The sequence below is a fragment of the Miniopterus schreibersii genome (genome assembly GCF_964146895.1).
Source record: "Miniopterus schreibersii genome assembly, chromosome: 2".
NCBI classification, from domain to species: Eukaryota; Metazoa; Chordata; class Mammalia; order Chiroptera; family Miniopteridae; genus Miniopterus; species Miniopterus schreibersii.
Window position 1 is genome coordinate 135,556,658 of NC_138102.1, and position 6,535 is coordinate 135,563,192.

General features: G+C 35.0%; 1 pseudogene across 1 annotated transcript; it reads right to left on the minus strand.

The window, feature by feature from the left end:
- Positions 1-3,429: 3,429 nt before the first annotated feature.
- Positions 3,430-4,132, minus strand: LOC308552530 (protein BTG3 pseudogene; annotated as a pseudogene). The gene has a single exon. The product of its transcript is annotated as a protein BTG3 pseudogene (transcript).
- Between the last annotated feature and the right edge of the window lie 2,403 nt (positions 4,133-6,535).

Genomic DNA, 6,535 nt, shown 5'->3' on the forward strand with positions numbered 1-6,535 from the left:
CTTTTTAATCATAATTTTTAATTTTTCTCCTACTGATGAACATTTCAGGTGTTAACAGTTCTATGCATATGATTAAGTTGTACAGCTATTAAATAGAACTACTATAAATATTATCATAGAAGTCTGTGAAGATAGAAACACATTTCTCATGGATACTTATCTAGGAGTGAAATTCCTGATTAAGGCGTAGGCTTAATTTTGTTAGAAAATGCAAAACAGTTTTCCAAAAGCATTGTACTATTTTTTACACCCACACATTGTATGAAAAACCTGTTGCTCCACAACCTCATCAATATGCAGCATTGTCTGTATCTTTTATGTCACTGAGGTTTCAATGTGCAATTCCTGTTGAATATTTTGAGTATCACTTTATATATTTATTGGTCATTTATCTATCTTCTATGTATTTTCTTCATAACTTTAAATTTGATGCTAGATAAACTACTTAAAATAACCATAGGGATTGTAAATAATAGCATTTTCCTTCAATGAAGGCATGTTCTTTCTGTTAGGGAGCTAGCACTTCATTTCAATCAGGAACTAAACTGGATTAGTTGATTGCTGAGTTGTAACTTTAGTTTCTATTCCCCTCTGATTTAAAATGCCTTGAGCTCTGGACCTGTGAGACCTGTGTGCACTACAGGCCCATCCTTTTAGAATGACTTTGGAATCTAAGCACCAGGCAATTTTCAACACCGCTGCCAACATAGCAGTCAACACCTCCCAGTTCTTAATAAAGTCCCATGGGGGGAATCAGTGGGTGGGTGGAAAAAAATGTCTGAATTGGGGGCTCTTAATGCTTCCAATCTGTCATCCAGGGTGAAGAGGTAAAAGCCCCACATTTTCTTTCCACAGAAGCAGATCCCTACACCTATGGCATTGCCAACCTTGTAAGTATTGTGCTAGGTTTGCCAGGTGCCCCCTTGTGGCCACAGATGTCTGCTCATCTAGGAAGGTCTTACTCTTATTTGGAATTTAGCTGCTGTAGACTCCTTATGTCAAGGTCGATCTATCCATATCTCTATCATCTATCTATCTATCTATCTATCTATCTATCTATCTATCTATCTATCTATCTATCTATCTGTCTGTCTGTCTGTCTGTCTGTCTGTCTGTCTGTCTGTCTATCTATCTATCTATCTATCATCTATCTATCTATCTATCTATCTATCATCTATCTATCTATCTATCGTCTATCTATCGTCTATCTATCGTCTATCTATCATCTATCTATCATCTATCTATCTATTATCTATCTATCATCTATCTATCAATCATCTATCTATCATATATCGTGTATCTATCATCTATCTATCTATCATCTGTCATCTATCTATCATCTATCTATCACCTATCTATCATCTATCTATCATCTATCTATCTATCTATCTATCTATCTATCTATCTATCTATCTATCTATCTATCTATCATCATCTATCTATCTATCTCTATCTATCTATCTATCTATCTATCTATCTATCTATCTATCTATCTATCTATCTATCATCTATCTATCTATCATCTACCTCTATCTATCTATCTATCTATCTATCTATCTATCTATCTATCTATCTATCTATCTATCTATCTATCATCTATCTATCTATCTATCTATCTATCTATCATCTATCTATCCATCTATCTATCATCATCTATCTATCATCTATCTATCTATCTATCTATCTATCTATCTATCTATCTATCTATCTATCTATCATCTATCTATCTCTATCTATCATCTATCATCATCTATCATCTATCTATGATTTTATATATAATCAAATATATATATTTTTTAGTTTATTATTTTTTTCTAATGATGACAATGGAAACAAAAATGTGCTGTGACCATTTGTATTCTAACTAGAAGTAGAACTACTAGTATATTTTCAGTAGTTTTTTTCTGTTTTATACATTATCATGCAAGTTACTTGAGGACAATGACGTTAGTTTCTTCTGCATTGGTTTTAATGGAGGCATCTGAAGTGATTATCTAGAGCCTAGTTCTAAAATGATAGAGGATCCGGAAACAAAATGACTCTAGGAGTCTGCATGGTGCTCATGTAAGAAAATATGTTCTTACATTCTTCTGTCAAGAATCCTTTTCCTTGGTCTCTTTAATGCAGTCAAACATACATTTTTTTCATGTTTTAAATTTGATAACTAGCCCTGGCCAGTGTGGGTCAGTTGGCTGAGCATCATCCTGTGAACCAAAAGTTGCCAGTTCGATTCCTGGTTAGGGCACATACCTAGGTTGTGGGTTCAGTCCTTAAAATAAAATTGGATAGACACAATTCTTCTCTTGTTGTTTTAATTGTTTTATTTTATGATAGTATGTGTTGTTAGTTAATATTTAGGGTGACTCAAGAATCTAAAATTACCAACATTGTTTCTACCCTGACCTTTCTATTACATATTCAAACAGGTTATGCTTTTAACTCTGTATCACTTTGTCAGTAACTTTAAGTATTTTCCACCATTTAGATATAACCAGGATATATCTTTGAGGTTCACTTTGGGAAGACTAGAGTCTGATTTTACCATAGCCAGGGGACTGGAGTATGAGAAGGATTTAAAAAAGTAGTTATCATTTATTGAGCAAGTCAGCATATTTTATTCATCAAGAACTTAGCAGTATGAGCTGTGGAGTCAGACTAACTGGATTCAAACCCTAGTTCTTCAACTAACTAGCTCTGTGGTTTTAGAGATGTTATTTAATCACCTGTGTCTCAGTTTCTCCTTTGTAAAATTGGCATAATAAAATTATGCACACCACAGTGTTGTTGTAATTAATGTTCTGGAAATTAAGTGGAACTGTGCCTCAAAGTGTTAAAGCAGTATTTGTATTACTAATTTTATTAATATTATGAGCTCATACTACCTAGGTAGGTTATGAAGATATAAAGATGAATTGAGTTTCCAATCTTGAAAGAATGTACGTTTCATTTTTCATGTCTCAAACTATTTTTTATTTGCAACTCCATGATATCACACAATTTTTTTTTTTAATCTTCACATGAGGACACTGAGCAAACTGGCCAGGGCTCACACAATGCTTCTAAACAATGACATAAAATATATTTCCTTATGTGTAAATAACTTACATACTCTCCATAAAGTAAATGCTCAAAGGTGCTAGAACAGATCGTCCACTCCTATCGTGTTCTCATATGCAATAGACTGATGCGCAATATATACATACTCAAATCCAATATTAGTAACTTAGGCCCTTGACTAGCTTTAATAAAGTTTCTCAAACTATATCAATGTATCTAAAGTATATATATATATTTTTAGAAAGACTATTCTCAATAACTTCTCTAAAAATAAGTTTGATCTAACTTTATTACTATGAGTATGAACTTTTTAAACTTATATGTAGTCAGGCTTATTCTATCATGTCTCAACACCAGCAGAATCACAAGCAGCTAGTGAGGCGCTAACAAGTGAGGATTAATCCGGTGACTCTGGTCACAATGCACTCCAGGAGGCGGTGCCCACGCTACTGGAATTGGGCCTTATGATTTCCGTTCTTCCTCCCCTGGTTTGGATACCCAAGTGAACAGGAGAAGGGCAGTGACTCTGATAGACAGGCCCTCAGCATATTCCTGGCTTTTTTCTGGGAAAAGGCTGCCACATTGGAAGAGGCAGGGATATTCGTTCTGAAATCTGCTACTTGGGGCTCTTGTTGCAGTCATAGAACTGGATTTCCTCTCTACTTCCTTACGTGTTTCTTCATCTGAAGAAGGGGATCCCGAATGGTAATCAGAGGCAACCTTATCAAGGACCCTGGCCACTTTCTGAGAGATCTCATCCTTGTTCTGACGCTCATTTTCAAAGCTGGAAACAACGAATGCATTGCTTTTTTCTCCATACTGACAGCACACCTCACATGGGCCCACCCACAGAGTGAGTGCCTTTGGCAAGCCCAGGTCACTGTACAAAACGCAGCTGTGTTCACAGGCTTTCAGGATGTAAGGGTCAACTCTCTGACCCTGTTTACACGAATGCATCTGTAGGCCTGTCCTGTTGATGGTTTTTCGGAATACCAGTGATTTTTATATTTTTCTTGAAGTATGAGTCAATTTCTCAGCAAGTCTCCCAACAGCCTCTTTTTTTCAACTTATCATGTTTTCAAACTAGCCTTATGTATCTGAGTCATTTTGTTATAAATATAGAACTCTGAACACTATTTTCACCCATCTGGAGAAAAACATACCTATATAGCAAGATGGCAGGATATAAATTTCATCTTTCATGTCTTACAAACTAAAAGTTTACTTATCAATGTAGGCATTATACATTTATACATTTTAATCATCTCTAAAAATATTTTATGGAGTGAACCAATATCAATTGTATTATAAAAAAGCAGAAGCAACTATGGAATGTTTGTTACATGTATGTGGCACCTGGGAGTTATTTCTTATAGTCTTTATAGGCTTTTATGCCTTGGGTGTCTTAGTAACTTGACATTCAATTTTCTTTTACACTTTTGGTTTTAAAAAGAGACAACTAAATGGCTTTTCCATATAAAGCTATTGAGATTTAAAATGCTTAATATCAATCATTTTAAAAGAAAAATAAAGTGATGTATTTGGCATTGATTTATAAAGAAATGTTTGTGACTTGAAATTTTTTGAAAAGTTACCTAAATGTCTATTTACATCACTCTACCATTATTTGTCCTTGAACTTTTTATATTTCATGACTACTACTATATAGTAATACTTGTTCTAATATATGTTTTTTAAATAAAATATAAGCTTACATGTCAGGCTTATGAAAAATAGTGAATTTTTTTTTGGAAATGCATTGTTTCTGAAACATGCGTAAACCTATAATATCACTCTTCTCATTGGTAGATAGACCCCTAAGAGAGTAAGCACAGGTTCATGTACAACTTAGAAGGCCTATTTATATTCTGACAAACAGCGCCCTTGGGAAGGAAGTTTCTCTGCATCTCCTAAGTTCAACATTAAGCTCATTTTATAATGAACCTTCAGCTCTTAATGAAATAAATGTACCTTTTGAGGAGGCACAGGCTCATCTGTCTCTTGTTCCTCACTCAAACACTTGAAAGGCTGAAAATATTTCTGTCCCAGATTAAATGCATTTAAAAACTGGTGTCCAGATTAAAGTTAGTGGAACATTTGATTCATCCATTGGCTTTATAAAAAAGCACATCCCTGGGTTCATTCCAGATCCAGTGAATCAAATGTCAGTGAGTGAGGGCCCTGGAATTTGCATTTTGATTAAACTCCCCAGGTTCTTCCTATTCCTTCTGAAAATGGAGATTTGACACACTTCATTGGTTTCTTTGCCCTCTAAAATAACATTTTAGTGTAAAAGTGTGAAAAATAGATGTGATTTTGGATGAAAATGATGGGAAATTGCACTATATATGGTATCGGGGGTATTTAGGAACTGGGACCTTACATATATGGAGTGCCTACATGCTCGATGCTTTGTACATATTATTTAATATAATCCTAACCACAGTTTTATGGGGACAGGTATTACTATATCAGATTACGGATGAAAAAACAGGCTCATAGATGTTAAATAACTTTACCAGAGTTACACAGGTAATAACTGGAAAAAAATTAAATCTAGTTTTTTAAAACCTTAAATGTCTTGCCACTATATCAGGCTGCTGGCTTGGGGGTGGGAGCAGTAGGTGGAGCAGAGGAAATAATACTTTTTGGAAACAAACATGCTAGATAAGCATTTTCTCTATTGGTTAATATAACAGACTGGTAAGGAAGAAATTCTTATACCAACTTCACAGATGAGAAAAAAAGAGGTTAGGTAACTTGCTGATAAACACACTTATTCATACATTTATTTATTTACACATTTATTTACATATTAAATGGCTACAAAAATTAGACATGAGATTGAACAAAGCATGCCTCATGTCTGCCCTCATATTGTTCACAGGCTAGCGTAAGAGACAAATAGGTAAATTGACCTATACTATAATTTGTGATAAATGCTACAAGACTGAAAATAACAGGAGAGATCTAATTTAGATTTGGGATTCAAAGAGGGCCTATCCAGAGAAGTGGCATTTAAACTAAGATATAAAGTATAAGTAAAATTAGCAAAGTAAAAAGTAAGAGGAAGAGCATTCCAGGTAGAGGGAATATCATGTGAAAAGTCCATGAGGCAGAAACAAATTTTGGTTCCTTAGGAGTTGAAAGAAAGACAGTGTGATCAGCACAGACAACAAAGGGTGAGAGTCACAATATGACCTTGGAATCAGTGACCAAATCACCAAGGCCTTTGGTGGCAAAATGAAAGATCCCTGGCAATTCTTCTATGTTAAAACATAGATGGAGAGCCCAGCCAGGCATGGCTCAGCAGTTGAGCATGACCTAGGATCCAGGGGATCAGGGTTTGATTCCCGGTCAGGGCACATGCCTGGGTTGCAGACTGCAGCCGATCAATGAGTCTCTCATCATTGATGTTTCCATCAATGGTGGTAAGTACTCGTTTGAGTTTTGTGAGAATGAATTTATAGCGATACCA